Source organism: Gopherus flavomarginatus, chromosome 2, assembly GCF_025201925.1.
Source record: "Gopherus flavomarginatus isolate rGopFla2 chromosome 2, rGopFla2.mat.asm, whole genome shotgun sequence".
NCBI classification, from domain to species: Eukaryota; Metazoa; Chordata; order Testudines; family Testudinidae; genus Gopherus; species Gopherus flavomarginatus.
The window spans coordinates 140,529,037-140,555,717 of record NC_066618.1 but is presented as its reverse complement, the minus strand read 5'-3'; the positions used below and the strand labels follow the sequence as shown (position 1 = coordinate 140,555,717).

At 52.8% G+C, this 26,681-nt stretch overlaps 1 pseudogene; it reads left to right on the top strand.

The window, feature by feature from the left end:
• LOC127044653 (maestro heat-like repeat-containing protein family member 1) overlaps positions 1 to 26,681 on the top strand; it is a 75,502-nt pseudogene that overhangs the window by 16,321 nt on the left and 32,500 nt on the right.

Here is a 26,681-nt window from a genome sequence, read left to right as displayed (position 1 = left end):
CCCTAGAATCAATAATGAGCATGTGGGGTGATCTGGAGAACAGCTCAAGCATTCGACCAGGCTGACCTGGGGCAGACATCAGCCCTGCAAGGCAGAGGTGGGTGTGGCAGTGACTTCACAAGGGCCTTTGGCAGGAACTTAGCCTATTGGGCAAAGGTGGTGAGGAGGCTGTGACCTCACACAGAACCCTTAACCTCAGCCAGGCAGGACAGGGATGCAGGGTAGGGGGAACCTGAGAGACCCTTGTAGCCTTGCTGCAGTAAGCCGCCTTCTCGCGGTCTCTCCTAGAGGACTAAGAGAGGATTTGTGGTCACACACCTGAGTGCTAAGGAGGAGCTTCTTTGGGCGTGTTCTCCTTTCTGTGTTGATTTTGTAGAAAGCAGACATTCCCTGGGTAGAAGGTAAGATTCTCAGTGAGGATTGGAACCTGTTTAGTTTGATCCATATGTTCTCAGCTGAGCTTTAGGATCGTAAAACAGAAGGTAAGTTGACAGAAAAATGCCCTTTAGTAACTGGCTACTTAATAGGTCTCAAAACGTAATTGTAAATACGGAATCATTATCGAGTGGGTGTCTTTCTAGTAGGGTCCTGCAGGGATTGGTTCTTGGATGTACACTAACATTTTGATCAGTGACTTGGAAACAAATATACAATCATCACTGTAAAATCTTCCAATGACAGAAAGATTGGGGGAGTGGTAAATAATGAAGAAGACACGTCACTCATAAAGAGCCATCTGGATTGCTTTGTTACCGGAGCACAAGCAAATAACATACATTTTAGTATGTCCAAATGTAAAGTTTCCCTTTAGGAAAAAAATATGGACCATGTGTACAAGAGGGGGATTCTATCCTGGGAACTGGTGACCCTGAAAAGACTTGGGGTCATGGTAGATAATCAGCTGACTATGAGCTCCCACTGAGACGCTTTGGCCACAAAGGCAAATGCCATCTTTGGACCCATACCTAGCAGAATCACAGGCAAAAGTAGAGAGGTTCTATATCTCTGTACTGGGTACTGGTGTGACCACTACTGGAGTCTTGTGTCCAGTTCTGGTGTCCACAATTTGAGACAGATACTGATAAATCTGAGAGAGTTCAGAGAAGAGCCACAAGAATGATTAAAGGATTAGAAAACATGCCTTATAAAAATAGGTTCAAGGAGCTCAATCTATTTAGCTTAACAAAGAGAAGGGTACCAGTGAGCATAAGGGAACAAATATTTGCTAATGGGCTGGTTACTTGAGCAGAGAAAGATATAACAAGATCCAATGGCTGTGAATTGAAGCTAGACAAATTCAGACTGGAATAAGGCGAACATTTTAAACAGTCAGGGTTTGGAGCAATTAACCCAGGGTTGTAATGGATCCTCCACAACTAGCATTTTTTAAATCAAGATTGGCTGTTTTTCTAAAAGATGTGCTCTAATTCAAACAGGAATTATTTGGCGGGGAGTTCTATGGCCCACATTATACAGACTAGATGGTCAGAGTGGATCTTCTGGCCTTGAGATCTATGACTCACTGAGGCATTTGGAATTTGTCCATTTTTGCTTCTCTTTTCCTCTCTGCCTCTTGTCTTTTCTTTTCTTTTCTCCTGTTCCATTTCTCTCTGCTGCTCTTCTTCCTGAGGAGCATGGGGCTGTTCTCCAGCTGTCATTGTAGGAAACCCTCGCAAAGAGGTGGGGCTGGAATAGTGCTCTGACAGAGATCTCCACCAGAATGATCTCCTGTCGTGACTAGTGCTCTGTTTTGGCCATCTGTTGAGAATGCTCAGCCTCCAGTCCCTGAGCGTCTCCACACTGACTGGGTGAGCTGGGGGTTATTACTCAGTTAAAAGGGATGAGACTCAAGTCATTGTTGGCTGAGTGCAGTGAGGCCCAAAGCTCAATTCAATGGCATTTCTTTGTCTGTCTGTAATGCACTAATTTTGGAAGACTACGTCCAATTGATTCCAAAATTGCAGGGAATTTCTAGGCATCAGTGGAAAGAACCTTGCTGATTTTAATGACAAATGGAAACCACCACCCCCACCAGCAGAAAAGCTTGATTTCCACACTGTGCCCATTTACTTGGTGCTGCAGGTAGAGGCACATTGTGACATCAGAGTAAACTCAGCCAGTCAATGCTAATTCTATGCGGCTGATTTGCATAATTCAACCCCATTGGTTAAAAGGAATCAGCAAATGATCCTGCAGGTTTCAATAGGAGAGATGACCAAGGCAGGCCATAGGGTTAGCATTTAAGGTCAGGGTTATTGGAGGGAGTGTGTGATGAGTGGCTGAAATACCTCGGATGTCACAATGTTACTGCTCAGGCTACTCTGCCTGCAGCGTCACATGGGCAGTGACTGTCAAGGGGAAGATTTTGTGGATCTGAAACTTATAAAAGAAGAAGAACAGAAGAGGAATGACTTAGATGATTTGACAATAAAATTTAGGTTTTGCGGCATTATCCAGTGCAATTGCTAGTGGTTCAGAGCTAGAAACTGGGCCTACACAAACATACAAGTGTCCAACCCTCTAGTTAGTCTCTTTTAAGACTGAGTAAATAATTCATAAAGAATTATTGATATGATGAACTTTCTTGCCTTCTCTCCTTTAATGGAATATGAGCAGTTTATGATTCTCATGAATGTAGTAGTTCTCCTAAAATCAAGGTGAATAAATATCAATAGCATCCAAGGCTCTAAATCTAAGCAACAATTGAAGGCAGTAGATGATTGAGGGTTCCTGAGAATTTCCAAACCCAAAGATGTGATGATAGCTCTGGATGAGGGCGAAGCAGGAAATCACCAGAGATTCTTGATAAATCATCCATTATCCTTTGGAGCTCAAAGATGTCTAACACTTATGACCGACTCAAACCACACTACTGCTAGGAGTTAGTGAAGTGTCTGTATCCCAAACAGAGGTGGTGAAACAGAGGGAGAGGTGAAAGTAAGCCGGTACAAGCCAGTATGGCATACCAGCAAGAGCCAATACACTGTGCTGAACTGCACAGACTTTTGCTGTGGGAGTTTAAAAGGCTCTGGGCTCTCTGCCGCAGCTGGCAGCCCAGAGCCCTTTAAACCTGCCCCCCCCGGCTCTGGCGGCCGGGCTGGGGCCAGATTTAAAGGGCTCTGGGCTGCCACAGTGGCAGTCAGCCCAGAGCCCTTTTAAACCCCTGCCCGCAGCTCCAGCAGCCAGGCTGGGGCCGGATTTAAAGGGCTCTGGGCTGCCGCGGCTGCGGTCAGCCCAGAGCCCTTTAACTCCCCCGCCGCAGCTGAGATTTAAAGGGCTCAGAGCTCCCCGCCACTGCGGGCAGCCCAGAGCCCTTTGAATCTAGGCTGTGGCTCCAGTGGCCAGGCTGGGGCCAGGATTTAAAGGGCTTGGAGCTCCCCTCAGTGGCAGGAGGTCTTGGCGCTTTAAATACCTGCCCCAGCCCTGCAAAGCTCAGAGTTCCCCACGGCAGCCAGAGCCCCAAGCCCTTTAATTTGCCCCTGAGCTCTGGGGGCCTCCTAGCTACCTCTGCAGCTGGGAGGCCCTGGTTGATTTAAAGGTCCTGGGTCTCCCAGCCACAGCTGGTGCCCCAGGGCCTTTACATCTTGAGGCCACGCCCCTTCCAGATGAGTCCTCCCTCAGGACTCCCGCAGTACTGGTAAGTCCTGTAAATTACTTTTACCCCTGAACAGAGGTAATGAGCAAGAGTTGGTTACACAGCAATGCTGTGGCCGAGCCAGAAAGAGAAGCATAAGAAAAACATTCATCAAAAATGTTTTGCATTTAAAACTACCTGATTTCTTAAAGAAAGGAACTACTATCTGCAGTTAGTGAACTGACCTGATACATTCTGGTCAGCATATCCTTCCAGATTTATGAGCTGGTAGATCTCATCCCCTCACATCTAGTGTTTATTCCTAGAGTGAAGGAAGAAAACAAGTTTGCCTTCGTTGTCCACTGCCAATGTGTTTCTTCAATTCAATTAACTAGTCATTGAATTGAACTAGATGAATAAACGGAAAGGAAGCAAATATTCCTTCTGCACTTCCAGAGGAAGGGTTACTGCTGTCTAAAGCTGTTCTAGCACTTCCACTAACTCTGGTTCCAGGTGCTTCAAGTAGTCTGACTGTCCTTAAAACTTGACACTAAATATGGTTTTTTTTCTACACTCCTGAAATTATTTTAAGAGATTATAATAAATTTAGGCCTTAACATAGGTTGTCAAATTAAAATTGAATTTTAAGCAAGTTTATTTCTAATGAAAAAACCTGTGGTGAGTTTAATATAAAAAAACCCAGTTCCTATTTTAAAAATCCTCTATTGTTAATCCACCAGGCTAGGGATGGAAAAGCCTCCTGGCTCATTTTCCACCCCAGGAAGGGCTGAGCCTGAATCCAAGGTCTAGGGCTGGGCTCCTCACGCTGCACTGAACTGAATGCCCACATCTAAACTCTAGGAATATGGCTCTGACCATTGATGGCCAGTGCTGCACAGCACTCACAGAGCGGCTTTTCCTGGGTAAATCTCACAGCGCTTTACAATAGTGAGTATTAGATCCTCATTTTACTGCTGGGGACAGAAACACAGAGAGGCCTGTGATCTGGGTGGGGAGGAGGGAGCTACTTGTCCAAAGAGCCTGAAAACCCCACTGCTCTGAGACTCCCCCGGTGTCACAGTGCCTCAGTGGGGAGGGGGAACTTAGGGAGCAGCCTGTGCTGTGAGCTGCTGCCAGTGTGTGTAGATTGCAGTCCGAAGAGCAAACCCACTTCCCCGGGCCTGGGCTCACGGCTCACACTCGGCCGGTGCCTTTCCCTGCAGCTTATTGCTTCACCCTGCTGCTGGGCCTGCTGGAGAAGGGGGAGTGTGCTGACCAGCTGGCGGGCGTCATGGAGGCGGTGCTGAGAGAGAAAGAATCAGAGGTACAGGGCCAAGGAATGGCTGGGCATTGGACATCTCGGGCAGCTCCCTCTTACCCCGTTCCTAGAATTCCTGGGGCACAAGGGAGGATGTGGAGGGGAGATGTCCCTTCTCACCATCAGTGATCAATGGGACCCATCCATCCCCTGTGTGCAGGGCCGGCCGCTGGTCATGACCCTGTAATGGTTTGCAGGCTTTGATCCCAGGCGTCTGGCTTGCCTGGCTCACTCCCTGGGAAATGTGCCCTGTCTCTAGTCTCATCCCGCAGCTGGGGGAACAGAGCGCGCAGTGGGGTCCCCCGTGTCCACTCTTTGCCCAGTGGACACGGATTGACGTTGAGGATGGAAATGCATCCCGGATGCTTATATCCCACTCTGGTGCTGAAGCAGCCCAGGCGTGCTGTCACAAGGGGAGGTGTAGCTGGGATATCCGGGGGAGGTGGGGGTGTCACTGGGCAGTGGGATTGGGACCCTTAGTGCTACGGATCTGGCTCAGGGGTGGGGGTTTCAAGGTACCAAACCCCCTTCAGCTCAGTCACTCGCTAGGAGAGTTTATCCATGGCCTCCGCCAGGCCATGTGACCGCTGACTTGTTTCAGAGCCTGCCCAGCTCCTCCTGACCCTTGCCTGCCAGACACCCACAGCGGCGGTGGGTCTCAGCCCCTGCTTTGCCTCTGCAGGTGCAGGATTTGCACACGGCTCATTCCTGCACACTGAGCCCACCCCGGGGGGGGAGGGGTGGCTGAGTGATGGGAGGAGAGACATCCTGCACTTGCTGGCCAGACAGCACACCAAGGACGCAGTCAGCATCCTCCTGCAGATGCCCTGGCATTACAAGTGGTGAGCACCAGCCCTGAGGAAAGGATAGAACAGCCCCCTCCAGCCTCCGAGCCCCCTCTTAATGGGGTCACTCCACAGCACCATGGTTACATGCAGCACAGAACCTCCCCTTGCACACAGGCCCCCAGGGAACAGCCCTGCCCCGGCATGTGTCACCATTCGCCTCCCTGTCCCTTGGAGGGCTCTGTATGCTCTGGGATCCCTGGCTCGGGGCTCCCCCAGCTGAGCTATTCCTAACACACCTGTCACTCTCCCCCACTTGGTTCTGTGCTAACCCTTCCCGGTTCGGCTGTGCAATGGCTTGGCTGGCTGGAGGCCAGAACAGTCTTCTAGGGACCTCCCATCAAAACACAGAGCAGGAGAGACCCCATGTGAGCAGGGTCACCCCCTCTGTCAGCAGGGCCCCCCACTCCCGGCAGGGCATCCCTCCAGGCTGAGGCAGGAGAGGGGCCAGTCCAACTGCATCGCCCCCACAGACGGCCCTCCACTGAGCATGTCCTCACAGGGGCACCCCCTCCCCACAGCTGGGAAATGCCCTCTCCCCCCCACAATCCCAGCCTGGTATATTCCCCATTGCCGCACGCTTTTAGATGCCTCATCCTACTGCTAGAGGCTGGTCTTCTCCAATTCACCAGCCTGCCAGGTTCCCCCGGGCCAGCAGCACTTTCCTGCATCCTGCCCAGAGCCAACAGGCAGAGCAGCCATTTTACAGCCTTCTCCAGCCCCCCAACCCGAGAGCCATGGCGTGGTCAGAACTGGAGCCTTGTTACTTCTGAACCCCCCACCCCCTGCCCCATGGGAAAGGAACTCCTGCTCTCCTTGCCCGCAGCCCCCACTCTGTGCCCCCCCAGCTCAGGAGATCCAGCCCAGAACCTAGCCCTAGCCTCCCCCCCCCAAGGGTGGGCACCTCCTCACACACACCAGCCCCCACCCCTGAGCCTGGAGTCACTGCTTTCCCCCATGGGGGCTTTAACCACAGACCCCCTGGTTCCCATCAGGAGAAGGCAGCAAGGGAGGGAGGGCCTTCCCCCAGCTGGGAGAAGTGAGTCTGGCCACCTTCGCCCATCCCTTGCTGTGACACAGCACCCCCTGGGAGTGCCCAGGCAGGAGGATATGAACCCTAGGACTGGCCAGTGCCTGAAAGGCCTTGAGGTCAGCCACGAGCAGGCTCAACCTGCTGCTTCTGGCCCGTCACCCCTTGGAGGGCATCATCCCTGGTGTGCACCAACTGGGCCCCTCCTTTGTGTTAATTCCTTCCCTGCCATCCCTCTGTCCGTCACAGACAGGCCAAAGCCATCTGGAGATTCCTAGGTGCAGACCCCACGCTGACCAGGGAGGTACTGCACATCCTGCTGTGGAACAGCCCGGAGAAGGGCCAGGCTAACGCTAGACAGAGCCAGGACAGGAGCTGTCCCCAGCCAGCCCAGCTGCCTCCGGCGGTAAGTTCCCAGCGCTGGCAATCAGCCCTCTTTCCCAGCTGCATTCTGCACACAGCCACGGCCTTCTGACTATATCTTGTTCCCTTCCAGACCACACGCGGCCTGTAGGAGCTGCTCGGGGCCCTGGGGCAAGCGGACACGCTGAAGGGATTCGAGGACGACCTGTTCGCCTCTTCCTTCCTTGCTGTCACCTGCTCCCCGGCACGGCACCTCTCGGGAGCCCAGCAGGACCTACCCAGTGATGTCAGTCCCCGCAGGTAACGTGTGAGGCTGATGGATTCCAGAACCCACGCAGTGTCTGTGCTAGCCCCAAGGAGGGGGAAGTTTCCTTCTTGGATCCTTGCTGTCTAGGGACCCCCGATGCCTTCGGGGGACTGAGGGTTCAGATCAGCCAGGCTTCTCGTGCTTAGGAGTGGGCAGACCTGCCCCGGATACTCAGGGTGCCAGAGAGCTCCTGAAAGTGGGCAGCTCATGGGGGCAGGGCTCAGAGCAGCAGGGTGTTCGGGGGGCACTGCATGTACTTTTCTCTCCAGGGTCAGTTTCCTGGGCGGGAGGGGGAGGAATTTTCACATCTTTGGAGGAGAGTGTAGGTCACATCTGCAGACACTCCCTCCTGCCCCCACAATTGGGGAGCGGAGAACCAAAGGCTGAAGTGGAGCAGCATTTATTCTCACCCTGATCCCTTCACTGCTGCAGCAAGAGAGTCCTGCCCCCACACCGTGCGTAGAGCAGGCATCCCCGCATCACCATCTCCTGCCCCCTTCTCTTCCCAGCATGGCCGTGCAGGCCCTGGTGCTGGTGCTGCACCTCAGGGGCAGTCAGCCAGCTGTGGAGCTAATGGATCAGGAGCGAGGCTGGCAGCTGCTAGAGGGGGCCCAGCCCGAGGAGTTCGCTCTCCTTAGCAGGTGAGGACAGAGGAGTCACGTTCTCGCTCTGGAGCCCAGTGGGACAGAAATGGGAGGGGGTGGCCGGGTCTGTGCTGGATTCCGGCATCTGCAGGGTTGTCATGCACACGTCAGCACGAGCTCTTGTTCTCTCCCAGGTCCATGGTGATCCACCCAAAGGAGGCCCTGAAAAGCATCCCGTGGCTCCTCCTTCCCAGCCTCCAGGCCAGCCAGGAGGGCGAACGCATGGCCTGCACTGTCCTGTTGGCAGAGGTGAGCCTGGAGGAGCCGGGGGAGGGTTAACCAGGCCCAGAAGCTGATGGAAAAGGAGGCCAATAGCTGGTCAGCCAATGAGAGATGGTCCTGGTGGTGCATTGCATGTAAGTTAATCCCTCTGTGTGGGGCTCTGTGGTGGGGTTTGGGAGCACCCCACTGGAACCAGAGGGAGCGGTCTCCCCTGCTCTTGTCACACTGTGACACTGTTAAGCTCAGTGAAGCCAGCTTCTCGTGAACAGCAGTCAGTACAGATCTAAGTCACCTCCTGGCCCCTGATCACACTCCCTTCCCCTTGCGCCGGCCAGGCTAGGACCCACTGGCCTCGCCCAGCCCTCTCTGACAGCTCCTTTCAGTCCCTTTAGTTCCTCAGCAGCACCCTGCTGATGGAGAAGGAGCCCGAGGCCATGCGGAAGCAGGTTGTGAAGGCCATGCTGCAGCAGATAGAGGACAGCAACACCCACATTCAAGGCAGAGCGCTGCACGGCCTCAGGAACACAGTGACCGAGTTCCCAGAGAAGGTGGGTCTGGAATGGCAGGATACTAGGCAGAGAGGGCAGGGTAGGAAGCTCCTGGTTCCCCTTCTCCCCAGTCAGTGGCCCCTGTGGAGCAGACTGGGCTGTAGGCTGACCCGGACTGTGGTTACGCTCAGGTTGACAGAGCGTTGCTCATCGAGTGGCGTCCAACCCCTTCTCTGCAGGTCAGGAAGAAACGAGAAGAGATCCTGGGGAGCTTTGTCTGCGCTGTGTGCGAATGCTGCGACCCCCGCGCCGTTCTGGATGCCATGGAAGGGCTCTGCTGGATGTTGCGGGACCCCAAGGTGTCTCTGAAGGTGCACATCGTCATCCCGCTGGCCCTGCAGGCGAGAGCGTTCTTTGAGGATGTAAGTACCAAGCAGGGCAGGCCAGGCCCCATGGCACTATAGGGCCCCCCACAGGGGGAGATGCTGAGGACCAGTCCTCACGGGGAGGGGGCTCCGTATCCAATGCAGGCATGTTCCTGGACTTGTAGGGCAGCTCAGCTCCTCTGCCCGGGGAGGGAGGGATAGAATCATTCTTGGGCCCTGGGCCCACAACTATTCGGCAGGCCTGGGGCCCAGCAGGAAGGAGGGGAGTTTGCAGAGAATTGCCCTGTCATTTGAACTAGCTAACACCTCTCCGGGCTCTGCATCTGCCAGGCTGATTCCCAAAGTATGTGAGGACCTGAGCCTGTCCCCACTAACCACCCTGCCCCCCCGTCTGCAGGAGAACAGCAGCCTGAGGCGGGCCTCCATGCAGCTCTTTGGCCACCTCAGCAAATTTGTTTGCAAGAAGTCATCCCTTTTTAGGGCTGAGGTGGAGGAGAGCATGGGGACGCTGCTCATCCACCTACAGGACGGGGACCCCCAGGTGGCTCAGGTGAGTGCAGCTGAGAGCTCATAGGGGCAGGAGTGGCTGGGGGCATTATAACAACATGACAAAGGTGGTGCAAAGTCTGCCCTCCAAGCCCCTTCTCAGTGCTGACCTGTGGCACCCAGCACAGGGACTGCCCCACTAGTCCAGCCCTTCCCCACCCAACGCGAAGCTCTGCCAGCCCTCAGAGTGTAGCTGTGGGGTAGATCTGTGGGGTTCCCTTCTCCTCCTCCATTCCCCACAGGCACCTCCAGCCTCCCTGCCCAGCCAGATTCTCCACGGCTTTGGCTCCATTTTACAGCCTGCCCTGTTTAGTGGCCAGTCTCAGTTCTATCTGAGGCCCCTAGCAAGTGACCTGACCCAAGCAGGGCCTCAGGCCCTGCCCTCAGTTGTGTGCTAGCTCCTGTGTGGGAACGACCAGCCTCCTGCAGCAATCCCCTCCCCCACCCCCCACTGCGAGTAGCAGCCCCCAACAGTGCCTGTGATTGAGGGGAGGCCAAGTACATCGGTAACCGGGCACTGCTCTTAATGGCCCAACAGGGACCCACAGGGAATGGCCCCTTCCCTGCTCCAGGAGTGTCCCTGCCCGGCCCCAGCACTCAGGCCTGGCTCCCCTCAGCCGAGCCAAGCTGGAGATGGGGGCTGTTGGGGCCTGGGGAACAACTGTCAGGCCAGAGGAGGGTCTGCAAAGAGGTGACTCCTTGCTGCTCTGGCACAGTGGAGTCTCCCCAAGCCACACAGAGCCTCCAAGTTGGCAGCCCATTGCACTCAGGGAGGCTCACCCAGCTCCCTTCTCGCCCTCTCCGGCAGGCGTGCAGGGTGGCATTGCTGCCCTGCGCACCCTTCCTCAGCTACCAGCCCTTGCATAGGCTTGTGCGGAGTCAGCTGGCCGAGGGGGCGGCCCTCACCATCCTCACCTTCCTGAGCGATGCCTGCAGGACCCTGGTGAGTGAGCTCTGGGGCGTGGGCCCTGCAGGACAGAGGGGTGGGAGGACGTAGGTACAGCGGGCTTTCCCTGCTCCAGGGAGCCCCCTCATTGACTCAGCCCTATCCCCTGCCCTTGAGGATGGCTCCCCTACAACTCAGCTCTGTCCCATGGGAGGAGTCAAGGGGGAGAGGGTTCTTGACAGCCAGGGATTCCTCACCTTCATAGCACGCAGCTCCCCTCAGCCTGGGGAGGATTTGTGACTTGGGACTAACTGGCTTCTTGGCTTCCCAGCTCCAGGACTGCCTGGGGAAGCTGAGCAAGAAGGCTGCCCTGAGAGCAGCAGCTGCCCAGCAGCTGATAGGTAAAGAAAGGGCTGGAGCTCTACTTCCTATTATCCCTCCCTGCCCCATAAGTCTGGGGCCTAGTGCCACATGCACACTCCCAGCCAGGGGGACGGGGGGGGCGGACAGGCCTCCTCTGCCCACATACAAACCCACCCAACTTCCCACCTCCTTGGGACAAAGGGGGAACCAAGGCTCCTTGCAGCCAGATGCGGGAGGGCTCTGTAGCCAGAGGGTCTCCTCTGTCCTGATCCTGGGCAAGTCCAGCACCTGCAGCAGGAGCAGGCCTGAGGGGGAGACCCTGCCTCCCAAAGGTCTCACCCTGGTTCCCCTCCCCCAACTCCCGAGGCACTGGCCCCAGCCAGGTTCCCCTGCAGCCTGTACGGGGAGGGCAGAGATTCACAGGAAGCCCCAGCCCTGCCCACCCCAGCTACCACCAGCCATGCAGGCAAAGAGCCAGGGTAGCATCTCTGCCATGCTGTGCTTCATGCCAGCACCCAGTGTGTGCACAACACCTCTCCTAGCCTTCATGGGGCACGAGGCCAAAGGTAAAATGATCCCAGTAATCTTGGGGACTGATTCTCCACCCAGCTGCTTCCCCTCCTCTGCCTGGATGGATTGGAGGCGGGGAGCACCTTGAAAAACAGAAATACAAGTGGTGGCTGGTGCCCTGCATGCTGTTAAATATCTAGGCCCACCTGCCTCCCCTACGATACATGATGGACAATTGAAGCCAGAGAAGAGCAGGAGGCTTGGAATGCCCGCCCTGCTGTAAGTCACGGCTGAGGGGTATTGCTGTGCTGGGAGGAGGGACGGGGGGAGATTGGGAAGGGATTCTAGGGGTAGCAGCCACTTCGCATGGTGGCTGGGAGCCAGAACCCAGCTGGAGTGACCTGCAGAGTGTAGGAGCAGGGAGAAAGCCCTCGGGGCTGGTTCTGGGGTATCCTCTCCCCGCCATATTTGCAACTCCCTGCCCTGTGGGGTGTTCTCATCCTGGCCCAGGCAGGAACCACGGCTGGTCAGCAGGGTCCGGGAGTCAGAAGTGAGCCGTTCCTGGCAGGCAGGGAGCAGTGACAAACAGAGAGGGGTGGACTCCACAAGAGGGAGGGAAACAACTTCTGATGGGAGACTCGGCTGCTGGAGGAGACTATTCCCCCTACTCCCTCACCAGCTGCGGTGCGGCCGGCAGCGACTCTGAGCAGCCCCAGCCAAGGGCAAGGCTGGGAGTTGCTCTGAGCCTCATTTAGTGCTAACTCTTCAGACCCCAGCCAGGTGCTGATCAGGCTATCCTAGGCCTGGGGCGTAAACACTTGTAGAGGCTGCAGTCAGCCTAAGAAGGGTGGGCAGAGGTTGGCGGAGTCGCAGGCTGAACTGCAGGCCGCAAGTAGACCCAGTGTCACTTCTCACAGCCACAATCCACAGAGCGAGAGAGGAATAAGGCTGCTGCAGCCAGAATTTCCTTCACTCTGGCTGCAGTCCTGGGCTCTCCCAACGTGTGACTCTGGCTGTCAAAAAACTCCCCAGCTCCCTTTAACAAGTGACTCTCCCCCATGCCTCCCTCTGCAGTCACTGCTGAGGACAAACTGTGAGGGGCCAGTTCTTGCTTAGGGAGGCGGAGTTTGAGCTCTTTACATTGGCTATGTAGTGAAGTGAGCTCCTAACCAGCAAGGCCACTAATAATAGCAAGAGCCAAGAGGTTATTTGAGCTAAACAAATTCTTTAAAAGAGGCAGGGTGGGGAGCAAACAGAAGCCTAAATGACAGCAGGTAGCATGTAAGCTGGAAAGCAGAACTGCTAAGATGGCTTGTGAAGAGCAAATAACTGAAGGGATATAGACAAACACTAAAAAACACTTTAAGGAGATCAGAAGTCTATGAAAGAACGAGGGGTAATCGAGAAAGCAATTAATGATGACAAGGAGATTGCTGAGCAGCTGATATTTTTGTGTGCATCTTCTGCCTTTATCACAGAAGCTGTTGGAGAGAGATTTGTCTCAGACCAGTTCTCTTCTAGTAATAGAGGTACCATCAGGGCTTGAGATAGCAGCAGAGGCTATTGCAGACCAAGCTGATAATTTACAAAGTAACCCCCACCTTCACTTCTTCGAGTTGGACTTCATCTTGCTCTTAGTAGTGTTAAGGGCCCTACCATCAATCAAACTCTAACCCCACCCCTTGACCCATTACACTCTGCCCCTTGACCCCTTAAACGCTGCCAACCTGTCACTGGAAGTCCCGCCCCATGGGGGTATTACTTCTGGGGTCAAGACAGCCATATGACTGGAAGCAAGGTGTGTCATGTGACCCCCTCTAAGAACTCCTCCCACTGCATCTACCAATCAGGATGGATTTTGCCCCCGTAGGACCGCCCCGAGAGGAGATATGACTAATCAAGGGGATTTCTGGGGTGGGGTGACCCATCTGGAAGTGGTTCATGTGACCCCTCTAAGAACTCCTCCCATCTCCCTCTACCAATCGCGATGGGTTTTGGCCGCATAGGTCCACCCCAAGAGCAGATTTGTCCAAAAGAGGGCAAGTCCTGGGATGGGGTGCATTGCTCAAAAGAGGGTCGTGTTACCCCTCTAAGAACCCCTCCCAGTCCCTCTGCCAATCAGAGTGCAGTGGCAACACCCCATAAGTCCCAGCGTTGAGTAGAAGAGGCCATATTTTACCAAGAACGTGAGTTTTAGAAATCACGGAAACATGGACTCCTTCACCACTGCCATGAAAACTTTGGACTTTGTTTTAGCCCTGAGGGTCTTCAACCATCCGCAGAGAAAGTTCTTCATCAGGGACAGTTCCGAGGAGGAGGAGGGAACGACCGAGGAGAGCCTTTTGGCCCAGTCGTAAATGGATACGCCAGAACCCAAACCCGAAACCCAACTACTTGTGAGACACCCCGATGAGCATGGTGGCCTCTTGTCATCCACCCCCTGGAGGAGGAAGGCAAACACAGCTCAGGAGAGTCACTGGCAGACAAGGTGAACGGAAAAGACGTTGCACAGGTAAATGAATGATTAAGAAGTGATGGACGATGATGGGGTGTAATGGGTTAGGAACCGGGGGTTGTGTAAATCTCAAAAACAAGCAGTCGGAAGAAACAGTTACCCACCTTTTAGTAACTGTTGTTCTTTGAGATGTGTTTTTCATGTCCATTCCAAGCAGGTGTGTGCGCGCCGTGTGCACGCCAGCCGGAAGATTTTCCCCTAGCAGCGTCCATAGGGTTGGCCCTGGCGCCCCCTGGAGTGGCGCCACTATGGCACCCTATAAAGGGGCCCGCCGACCCTCCACCCCCTCAGTTCCTTCTTGCTGGCACTCCGACAGAGGGGCAGGAGGGTGGGTATTGGAATGTACATGAACACCACATCTCGAAGAACAACAGTTACTCAAAGGTGGGTAACCATTTTTTCTTCTTCGAGTGGTTGTTCATGTCCATTCCAAGCAGGTGACTCACAAGCCTGAACCCAGGTGGTGGGGTTGGAGTTCACTGCTGACTGGAGTACTGCGCGACCAAAGGCTGCATCATCCCTAGCCTGGTGCACGATGGCATAGTGTGACGTGAACGTGTGGATGGAGGACCACGTGGCCGCTCTACAAATCTCCTGAGTCAGGATATGAGCCCGGAATGCTGCAGAGGAGGCCTGCGCCCTAGTGGAGTGGACTGTGATCGGAGGGATAGGAATCTTAGCTATGCGGTAGCATTCCCGGATGCAGGTCGCAATCCATGAAGAGATTTGCTGAGAGGAGACTGGGAGCCCTTTCGACCTATCCGCCACTGCGATACAGAGCTGCATCGAGCATCTGAATGGCTTGGTACGCTCAATGTAAAAAGCTAAGGCCCTATGGACATCCAGGGAATGTAACCTCCGCTCCTCACTGGAAGAGTGTGGTTTTGGATAAAACACCGGGAGAAAGATATCTTGGCCCATGTGGAACTGTGAGACGACCTTGGGGAGGAAGGCTGGGTGAGGTCTAAGTTGGACCTTGTCCTTATAAAAGACAGTGTACGGGGGCTCGGATGTTAATGCCCTGAGCTCCGACACCCTCCTGGCCGAGGTGATCGCCACCAGGAAGGTGGTCTTATATGACAAGTACAACAGGGAGCACGAAGCCAGAGGCTCAAATGGAGGTCCTGAGAGGGCGGAGAGGACCAGATTCAGGTCCCAGGCAGGACCTGGCTGACAAACATGTGGAAATAGCCTGTCCATACCCTTGAGGAAATGCCCTACCAGCGGGCTCGCAAACACCGAGGTACCCCCCTCTTCCAGATGGAAAGCCGAGATGGCCGCCAAGTGAACGCGAATCGAGGAGAAGGAGAGGCCCAGTTGTCTGAGGTGGAGCAAGTAGTCTAGGATAATAGGGATTGGGACCCTCAGAGGATTGTGACCTCGCAGACCCGACCATATGGAGAAACGCTTCCATTTGGCCAGGTAGGTGGCCCTGGTTGATGGTTTCCTACTACCGAGCAGCACTTGTCTGACCTGCTGGGAGCACTGCATCTCCACCGGGTTCAGCCATGGAGCATCCAGGCTGTGAGGTGGAGAGATTCCAGGTTCGGGTGGCAGAGGGAGCCCCGGTCCTGCATGATCAGGTCTGGAAGCAAGGGCAGCGTCAGGGGCGCCTGAACGGACATGTGCAGGAGTTACGTGTACCAATGTTGGTGTGGCCATGCCGGCGCTATTAGGATTACCCGTGCGTGATCCCTGCGGATCTTTAAAATCATCCTGTGTATCAGAGGGATCGGAGGAAAGGCGTAGAGCAGACCGACGCCCCGAGACTGGAGGAAGGCATCTGATAGAGACCCCAGACTGCAGCCCAGGAGGGAGCAGAACCGTCGGCACTTCCTGTTTTCCCTCGAGGCAAACAGGTCTAACTGGGGAAAGCCCCAGAGCTGGAAGATGGAGTGTACCACGTCCCGTCGGAGGGACCACTCGTGACCCCAGAATGAGTGGCTGAGGGTGTCCGCCAGGCCGTTCTGCTCCCCCGGAAGGTAGAACGCTGTCAGGTGTGTAGCATTGTGGATGCAGAAATCCCACAACGCGAGGGCTTCCCTGCACAGGGGAGAGGAGCGTGCACCCCCCTGTTTGTTGACATAAGAGACTGCCTATGTGTTGTCCGAGGGGACTGACACACATCTGAAGGCCAGGTGGGACCGGAAGTTCAAGCAAGCCAGGTGGACTGCTCTCAGCTTCCAGACATTGATATGCAACTCAAGGTCCTCCGGCGACCACAAGCCCTGTGTCCTGAGATTTCCCAGGTGCGCTCCCCAACCCCGATCCGAGGCATCCGTTACCAGAGAGAGGGAGGGTTGAGGGGCGGCGAAGGGGACGCCCAAGGACACTTCCTGCAGGTTGAGCCACTACCGTAGCGAACTCAGCACCAAGTGGGGAATGGACACCACTGAGTCCAAGGGGTCCCTGGCCGGGCGGTATACTGTTGCTAACCAGGACTGTAGCGGGCAAAGCCAGAGTCTGGCATGGTTTACCACATAGGTGCACACCACCATGTGACCCAACAGCTGGAGGCAGATCGGCACTGTGGTAATCGGGGCACGTTGCAGTCCGAGGATGAGCTTGGAAATCGCGTGGAACCTGGATTCCAGAAGGAACGCTCTGGCGTGGGTGAAGTCCAGAACCGCCCCTATGAACTCTATCCATTGCGTAGGAGACAGGGTGGACTTGGCTTCATTCAAGAGGAGGCCGAGATTGAGAAAGGTCCGCCTGATGAACAACACCTGAGCCTCCACCTGCTCCTTGGTGTGTCCCTTTATGAGCCAATCGTCCAGGTAGAGGAATATCTCGATGCCCCGCCTGTGCAGGAAGGCTGCCACAACTGCCATGCACTTTGTGAAGACCCTTGGGGCAGCTGACAGGCCAAACGGGAGCACCGTGAACTGCAGATGGGCGTCGGCCACGACGAACCTGAGGTACTGACGGCGTCGGGAAATTATGGCAATGTGGAAATAAGCATCCTTTATGTCGAGGGCGGCGTACCAATCTCCTGGATCCAGGGAGGGAATGATCGAGGACAGGGAGACCATGCGGAAATTGAGCTTTCATACAAACTTGTTCAGTCGCCGCAAGTCCAGGATGGGTCTCAGGCCCCCTTTCGCCTTCGGTATTAGAACATACCGGGAGTAGAAGCCTTTGCCCTTGAGCTCTCGAGGGACTTCCTCCACCGCCCTGCCTCCATGAGGGACTGCACTTCTTGAATTGGAATTTGCTCGTGAGATGGGTCCCTGAAGAGGGATGGGGCGGGGCGTTGGTGGGGCGGGAGGGAGGAAAACTGGATAGAATATCCCCTCTCTACCGTGCGTAGCACCCAGCTGTCTGACGTGATTTGGGACCAGACACAGTAGAAGGGGGACAGACATGACCCATAGGTAGGGGTAGAAGGATCCAGAGTCTCGATAGGTAGGTCGCACTTGACCGTACCATCAAACAGGGGGTCTAGGCCCCGATGACGGTCTCGATTGACTGGACACCTGGCTGGAGGGGTGGCGTTGGTGATGCCTCCTGCCATTTCTGCCATGCCTGCGCCCTAGCTCCTGGCGAGACTGAGGCTGGTAGGGGCGTGGGGCCGCCTGTGTCCTAAACTGCCTGCGCTGGGTCGCAGGGGTATGTAAGCCCAGCGAGTGAAGCGTGGCCCTCGAGTCCTTTAGGCTATGGAGACGCTTGTCCATTTTATCTGAAAACAGCATCTGCCCCTAAAAGGGGAGGTCCTGAATGGTCTGCTGGACCTCATAGGGAAGACCTGAGACCTGGAGCCAGGCTCCCCGCATCATGACTAGGCCCGTGGCCTGGGTACGCAAGGCTGAGTCCGCTGCATCTAGGGCCACCTGGAGAGATGCTCGAGAGATCAGTTTCCCCTCCTCCACCAGGGCCAAAAACTCTGACCTCAAGTCCTGGAGGAGGAGCTCCGTAAATTTCGATATGGCTGAAGATGTGTTATGACCATATCGGCTTACGATCGCCTGTTGGTTGGCAATACGGAGTTGTAGGCCTGCCAGAGGTCGAGTCTTTTGGCATCCCTGTTCTTTGGTGTTGACCCCTGAAACACTTGACGCTCCCGTTGGTTGGCTGCGTCCACCACCAGAGAGTCCAGGGAGGGGGGGGTGAGTGTACACGTGTTCATGCCCCTTAGAGGGGACAAAATAATGCCGTTCCATTCTCTTGGCAGTAGGGGTCAGTGAGGCTGGCATCTGCCATAATGTGCGGGACATATCCGCTATGGTCTTGATTAACGGAAGAGCCACTCTGGATGGCCCTGAGGGAGCCAGGATGTCTACTACTGGATCTGCGTCCACCTCGATTTCCTCAGCCTGGATTGCGAGGCTCTTTGCTGCTCGCCTGAGCAGTTGTTGGAGGATCTGAATGTTCTCCAGAGCCAGTGCCGCAGTCGTGCCCGAGACTGCTTCATCTGGGGAGGAAGACAAGGAAATTACTTGGATCAGCCCTTCCTCAGGTGCATGCAGCCCTTTGGGGTCCTGAGGCACACAGTACTGTGGTTGCAGGGACGGTTCCGATTCTAAATGCGGCACTGGGACTGAAACCGGGGTCGCCAGTGAGCGGCTTGGCATATTGGGTGGTGCCTGTTGAGCCCAAACTGTAGTCACTGCCGGCGCCGCTGCCTGGCTAGGGGGTGCTGAACTTGAATATGGCACACTCCTGCCTGGCAACGGTGCCGATGGAGGAGGCAACTGCGCTGGGGCCACTGACACCAAGGAGACCGAGGCCGACCTTGATCGAGGACCAAACACCTGGCCTACCGACTGGTGGTAGGCCCAGGGGGTCCAAAATGGCCACTGTGGGGGGGGGGGTGCCATTGCTGCTGCCACTGTGGGTAATGCTGGTGGCTCACCCCCGAAATCGATCTCCTGCTCCGCAACCGGCTGGAACGGTAGGAGTCTGCCTCTGAGTCTGAAGTCTCTGAGTAAGAGGACCTGGGGGAAGCAGCACCCCGTGCCCTTGGAGAGCGATGCTGAGGCGGCGGGGAGCCTCTTATCTGGTCCGGTGCCGCCCTAACACCACGGGGTGGGGAGGGAGGTGACAGCATGGCCGGCTTGCCCCTCAATTGTACTGGGGGACGGGCCGTGGTAGGCAGCTCCCTACTACGGTGCGAGGAGGCCGGCGCCGGGAGTCCCATCAAGTCTGAGGCCGTCTCGAATGCCTCTGGTGTCGAGGGGAGGCACAAGTCTCCACTGAGGTCCAGGGATCTAGGCTGATCCGGACTCGACCGCCCTCTCTGAGGTGCGGGAGTCGATGGAGCAGCTGAGAGCAGTAGTCCAGCCTGTCCGCTTGCGCCCGCGGACGGTGTTGGCCTCTGGGAGTCCTGGTGAGGTGACTGTTCCCTCACTGGTTTCCTCTTCTTAGCAGGCACTGGAGACAGTGAGCAGTGCCGCACTGAGACCGATTTCCTATGACCTGACTCCGTTCGGTGCCGGGTTTTAGAAGACTTGGGCTGGGCCCTAAGTTCTGATGCCGGTGCCGGGGCGCTCCGCACCGAGGAAGACATGCTGGGCACCGCCTCAGCCGGTTCCGGGTCCGAGGGTGGCTGCAGGGCAGCCTTCATCAGGAGGACTCTAAGTCTTTGAGCTCTGTCTTTGAGAGTTCTTGGGCAGAAGCCTCTGCAGATAGAGCACCGGTCCTTTTGGTGGCTTTCTCTGAGGCACCTCAAACAAGCAGAGTGTGGGTCACTCTTGGGCATGAATTTCCCACAGTCCTTGCAGAGTTTAAACCTGGGGGACCCAGGCAGGCCCCAACGGGCGATGAAACGTGGGGGGGAACCCCCCAACTACCAAGAACTATATACAAATGACCTAAGTAAACTAACTATATATTAACTATATACACAGAGTATACGCGAGGATAGGACACTGCTAACTTGCTATGCGCAAGAGAAGTTCCAGCTAGCCGTCACCAGCGGTAAGAAGGAACTGAGGGGGTGGAGGGTCGACGGGCCCCTTTATAGGGCGCCGTAGTGGCGCCACTCCAAGGGGCACCAGGGCCGACCCTACAGACGCTGCTAGGGGAAAATCTTCCACCTAGCGTGCACGCGGCGCGCACACACCTGCTTGGAATGGACATGAACAACCACTCGAAGAAGAACTTACACTTGTTCGAAAATCTCTCAACAGCTCGACGCTGCCTTTCTAGAGCCCCCGGAGGCCCTGAACAGCGTTGCATCAAGCAGCGAAGATGAACTGGGCCCACCTTGTTTTTGCTCAACGCCGATACAAATTGTTGAAGATGATGGCTATGAGGCGTTCAGGAGGAGGCTTGGCATGGAACTAACTGACCAATGCCATGTCGTGAGCGTAAAAAAATCATGCGAACTATTGTAGGCATTGCTCTTTATGCTATCCTTAAACACTGCCTTAGGGAAAAGCCTTTTGAAGATTGTGAGGGCTGTGTCATAGATGCACCAGCCCACTGGCACTATGACTGTGTGACTTGGGCTTCAGTGGCTATAAACTGCAAGCTCTGGGGCCTGTATGCTGAGCTGTGTTTGGAAAGCTTATTAAACACTGTTATTGCCATAGGTTATGCTATGCAGTGTCTGTGCCTGACCCAAGAACATGTAGTGCAGGAGGTGACCTTGTTAAATGCTGTGCAATTCAGTGGAGACCCTGACCGTGTTTTAAAGAAAATGACCAAACCGGAAGGTGCCTGCTTACAGTGTTATATTGACCATCTAGTCCACACAAAAATGACAGACCCCTGCTTACGATAAAGACTTATTCGTAAGAAATCAAAAAGGATTAAGTTAGAACAGTGGTTCCCAAACTTGTTCCACCACTTGTGCAGGGAAAGCCCCTGGCGGGCCAGACCAGTTTGTTCACCTGCCGTGTCCGCAGGGTCAGCCGATCGCGGCTTCCAGTGGCTGTGGTTTGCTGCTCTAGGCCAATGAGAGCTGCTGGAAGCGGCAGCCAGTACATCCTTTGGCCCATGCTGCTTCCAGCAGCTCCCATTGGCCTGGGCATACTAAAAAACTAACATTTTTGCTTGTTCTTTAACCTGAAGGCCCAACAACACATGGGGGAAACAGAACAACCATGTGCCTTTTTAAATACATGTGGGTTTATTAAAAAGTATTTGGTTGCAAACTTGGTTTGGTGTGTTTATAAAGCTGCTCTTTTTGTGTGTGAGAGAGAGGTCTGTGCAAAACATAGGTATGGGTTATTTAAAAGTATTTGGTTGCAAACTGTTTAATAGGAGATATATATATATATATATATATATAATTTTAATGTGCAAATGTGCTGTGTTTTTAAAATGGGTTGTTTGTTTATAGGGGTTTGATGCATTTGGGGATAATACTAACAAACATTTTTCTTGTTCTTTAACCTGAAGGCTCAAACAGACATGGCGGGCGGGGAGGCAGACCATGTGCTTTTTAAATGCATGTGGGTTTATTGAAAAGTATTTGGTTGCAAACTATGGGTGCTTTAAACTAGTGGTATGTGTGTTTCAAACTAACAAGGGTTTTTGTGCAAAATGTGTTTTTAAATGGATATTAAAAGAAGTTTGGTTTTTATTCAGCAAAATGAGATGTATTTTAAAAAAAATGTTTGTGGGGTTTTTTTTAAAGTGGTAGAAATGAACTCAAAACCTGTGTTTGTTGTACAGCCTGAAATGGATTATTTTGTTTTAAAGCTATGACTTTTTAAATAGAAAAACACCCTAATGAATATTTTATTTTTTAAGTTTACATGATGATTTCATATGTTCTACCATAATGGTGTTTGCTCCACAGTACAGTCAAAACGTGAGAGATCCTTAGACCAGAGGGTAAACAAGCTCAAAAGAAAAAGGAAGGAGACAGCTGAAAAGGAAAATTCACCAGCATCAGTGACTGAAGGATGAATGAAGCCCAGTAAAATATATTTTGCTTATTCGTTTGGTTGTTTTATGAGGTTTTGTATTTTAAGTAAATACATAGGTGTGGATGAGAAAGATGGTAAAGTTCTGTCATAAACAGATTGTTAAGGGTTAATGTCTCTTTTACCTGTAAAGGGTTAACAAACAGTGAACCTGCAACACCTGACCAGAGGACCAATCAGGAGACAAGATACTTTCAAATCTCGGTGGAGGGAAGCCTTTGTTTGTGTTTTTTTGGGTTTTGCTTTGTACTATCTGGGTCCTGAAAGGGACTAGATGTGCAACCAGGTTTCTTGCCAATCTCCCTGCTACAGTGTCTTATATATTCAGAATAGTGAGTATTAAGTAGAAAAGGCGGTTATAGTCTTTTGCTTGTTTTCTGTATTTGCAAATGTGTATTTTGCTGGAAGTATTTTAAATTGTATTTTGCTGGGGGGAGGCTTCTCTCTAGTGTCTATAAGCTGAAAGACCCTGTAACTTTTACCATCTAAATTACAGAGACAACTTTTACTTTTTTTCTTTCTTTTTTATTAAAAGTTTTGCTTTTTAAGACCTGTTTGATTTTTTCCCCTTGTTGAGGCTCAAGGGAATTGAGTCCGTACTTACCAGGGAATTGGTGGGAGACAGGGAGAGAGAAGGGAGGGGGGAAAGGTGGAATCCCTTTGTTTTAGATTCACGGAGCTTGAATCTGTCTATCTCTCCAGGATAGCCCAGGGAGGGAAAGCCTGGGAGGGGGAGAGAAGGGGGAGAAAAAACCTGATTTCTCTGTGTTGTGATTCAAGGAGTTTGAATTACGGTGATCTCCTAGTGTACCCAGGGTGGGAAAGATCTGGGAGGAAGAAAGGAAGGGAAATGGTTTATTCCCCTTTGTTGTGAGACTCAAGGAATTTGGGTCTTGGGGTCCCCAGGGAAGGTTTTTTGGGGGGACCAGAGTGCCCCAAAACACTATATTTTTGGGTGGTGGCAGCTTATCAGATCTAAGCTGGTAATTAAGCTTAGAGGAATTCATGCTGGTGCCCCGTCTTTTGGACTCTAAGGTTCAGATTGAGGAATTATACCATGACAAGTTCAGACTTGTAAAATGTTCCGTCCTCCCCCCTCCAGTGATACCAGTCAGCTCTGTGTTCTTGGGGAACCAGCGTGCAGTATCCAGCCTGACTCATGAAAGGCACCCCTGCTGCAGCAGTGAAGGGCAGATGGGAGATGCACCTAGACCCCTCCTGACAAGGGAGGAAGGAGGGCACAAGAGATGTAACAGGCAGGCAGGAGAAAAGGTGAGAGGGAATAACAGAAAACAGCAGGAGCTGCAGGGAGAGAGAGGAGAAGGAGCCTCTTATGTACCTCTCTAGCACCCCAAAGAGCCTTGACTGATTAACACCAGCTTCTCAGGGAGCTTCCTGTTTCCTGCTGCTTCCCTGAACCCACCTGAGGAGAACAGGCAGTCAACTGAAGTAGTAGGAGCCAGTTAGGCCCTTAAGATGCTGATATCTTCCCTCACTGGGGCCCTGTTACCAGCCTGCTTATTTGTCCCCTTCAAATGAATGTTGAAATCGGGGATGGGTCCTAGGGGCACTGGACCCCGGACTCATGGGGCAGGGAGGGATAATAGGTAGAGCTCCAGCCCTTTTCTGACCTATCAGTTGCTTCTCTCAGGGCAGCCTTCTTGCTGAGCCTCCCCAGGCAGTCCTGGAGCTGGGAAGCCAAGAACCCAGTTAGTCCCAAGCTACACATCCTCCCCAGGCAGAGGGGAGCTGCCTGCTATGGAGGTGAGGAACCCTTGGCTGTCCGAGCCCTCTCCCCCTTGACTCCTGGCCACAAGCTGCTTCCCCACCAGCGGGGATAGAGGGGCAGCTCTCCTCCTGGGGAAGGCAGCAGCTGCTTCCCACTGGCTCTGGAGCCACTTGCACAGCCTTCTTCCCCAGCATCCATCCTGGAACTGAGTGGGGATCAGCCATGAGTCTGAGAAAAAGGCAGCCTCTCACTAATGGGCCTGCCTGCTCTTCCCCCACTTCCCTTCTGCTGGGGCAGGACCCCCTCACTGACACCCCACCACAGGTCACAAGGACTGCAATCTACACACACTGGCAGCAGCTCACAACAGAGGCTGCTCCCAAAGTTCCCCCTCCCCACTGAGGCACTGTGACAACGGGGCGGAGGAGGTTTCTCATCCTTTGAGAGCAGTGGGGTTTTCAGGCTGTTTGGACAAGCAGTTCCCTCCTCCCCCACCCCCCGATCCCAGGCCCTCCCAGGCTAGAGAAAGAACAGAACCTAGGAAGGCATCTGAGCTTCCCCTAGGAACTCATCCCCAGCTAAACTTCACAAGCTCCCAATTTATGAGGCATGAGTCCCCCTCACTTCCTAGTGATTGGGGTTGTGGGTGTTCAGCAGCTGGCAGGGTCTGACCAGAGACTCTCAGCCTGGGGAACAGTCTTCTACAAGGGAAGGGCTGGGAGCCCTATTGCTGGGCTATTTCCACCATGCTAGAGGTGGCTCTGGAGAACACCCTGCAAGTAACACGCTGCCTAAGCCCAGAGTGAAGGGCTGCAGGGGCTGTGTTAATAAATCTAGTCTCACTCGGAGGAGATCCCCCACCCCCATTTCTGCCCTTCACCCAGCAGAACAGGGAAGCCTCTGGGGAAATGCTCTATGCCACTCACTAGCTCTAAATGGCACAGTGCTGGATGGAAGATGCTCAGTGTTGGTCTGTCCCTGGCCCTCCTCCTTCCAGAAAACTGTGGCCTGGGCAGTGACAGAGCCAGGGATGGAGCCAAGGAGGCCTGTGTCCAGTGTCCAGGACCCTGCACTGATCACTAGAGGAACATTCATTTCTAGAGACTGCAATTGCAAGCAGGACACTATTCCCAGTCTCCCTGGTACTGAGAGAGAGTGTGACCTGCTGGAGCTACTGAGGCAGGGGATTGGGAGTCAGGACTCCTGGCTTTCATTGGCAGTTTTCCTATTGACTTATGGGACCTTGGGCAAGCCATTTCCCCTCTCTGTTTTTCAGTCCCAGCAGTAAAATGAGGATCTAATACTTACTATTGTAAAGCGCTGTGAGATTTACCCAGGAAAAGCCGCTCTGTGAGTGCTGTGCAGCACTGGCCATCAATGGTCAGATCCAAATTCCTAGAGTTTAGATCTAGGCTTTCAGTTCGGTACAGAGTGAGGAGCCCAGCCCTTGACCTTGGATTGAGGCTCAGCCCTTCCTGGGGTGGGAAATGAGCCAGGAGGCTTTTCCATCCCTAGCCTGGTGGATGAACAATAGAGGATTTTTAAAATAGGATCTGGGTTTTTTTAAATTAAACTCACCACAGGTTTTTCATTAAAAATAAACCTGCTTAAAATTCAATTTTAATTTGACAACCTATGTTAAGGCCTAAATTTATTACAATCTCTTAAAATAATGTCAAGACAGTAGAAAAAAGTCCATATTAGGTAGTCCATGTTTACTGTCAAGTTTTAAGGACAGTCAGACTACTTGAAGCACCTGGAACCAGAGTTAGTGGAAGTGCTAGAACAGCTTTAGACAGCAGTAACCCTTCCTCTGGAAGTGCAGAAGGAATATTTGCTTCCTTTCCGTTTATTCATCTAGTTCAATTCAATGACTAGTTAATTGAATTGAAGAAACACATTGGGAGTGGACAAAGAAGGCAAACTTGTTTTCTTCCTTCACTCTAGGAATAAACACTAGATGTGAGGGGATGAGATCTACCAGCTCATAAATCTGGAAGGATATGGTGACCAGAATGTATCAGTTCAGTTCACTAACTGCAGATAGTAGTTCCTTTCTTTAAGAAATCAGGTAGTTTTAAATGCAAAACATTTTTGATGAATGTTTTTCTTATGCTTCTCTTTCTGGCTCAGCCACAGCATTGCTGTGTAACCAACTCTTGCTCTTTACTTTTGTTTCACCACCTCTGTTTGGGATAGAGATACTTCTCTAACTCCTAGCAGTAGTGTGATTTGAGTCGGTCATAAGTGTTAGACACCTTTGAGCTCCAAAGGACAATGGGTGATTTATCAAGAATCCCTGGTGACTTCCTGCTTCTCCCCCATCCAGAGCCAATATCACGTTTGGGTTTGGAAATTCTCAGCACCCCTCAATTGTCTACTGCCTTCAATTGTTCTTTAGATTTAGAGCCTTGGATGCTAGCAGGACTGGAATTTGTTACTGGGTTCCTGGCTGTTCCTAGTCAATGAGGGTCTCAGTCTGGCCTCTAAAGTTCAGAATCCCAGAAGTAGACATCCAGGTGGATTGATATACACCATTGATATTAATCAGCTTTTCAATTTGTACTTTAGGTATTTTCCTAATGATAGGTTGATTCTCATGAGTTAAGAATCATTAAAAAATCTTGACTTGCAACTAAATATAGTATTTACACTAAATGTGGTGCTTTTTCTTTCACTAACCATGATGGTACAGTATATCTATGTACATATATTTAAGCAGTTATATGCCTTAATATACAATTCTTGTATCTAATGTTTACATTTTTATTATGTTGGAAAATGGCAAATGATACATTTATTTCCTAGATGATTATGGATTTTTTAACTTGTGATTAGTCTACGCACTGTTTCGGTGGAAATTCAAATGCACTTAAAATGCACAAAAACAACATTTTCCATTTGTTTATTAATTGAATAAAACTACCTTCAATGTGCTGGATTTACTGAAACATATTTTTCATCGAAAACTAAGTGATTTAAGGAAGTATCTGCAGTTAGTGAAATGAACTGATCATATTTTGTCATCATGTCTGTCAGATTTTAGAACTAACAGATCTGATCCCCTCACGTCTAGTATTT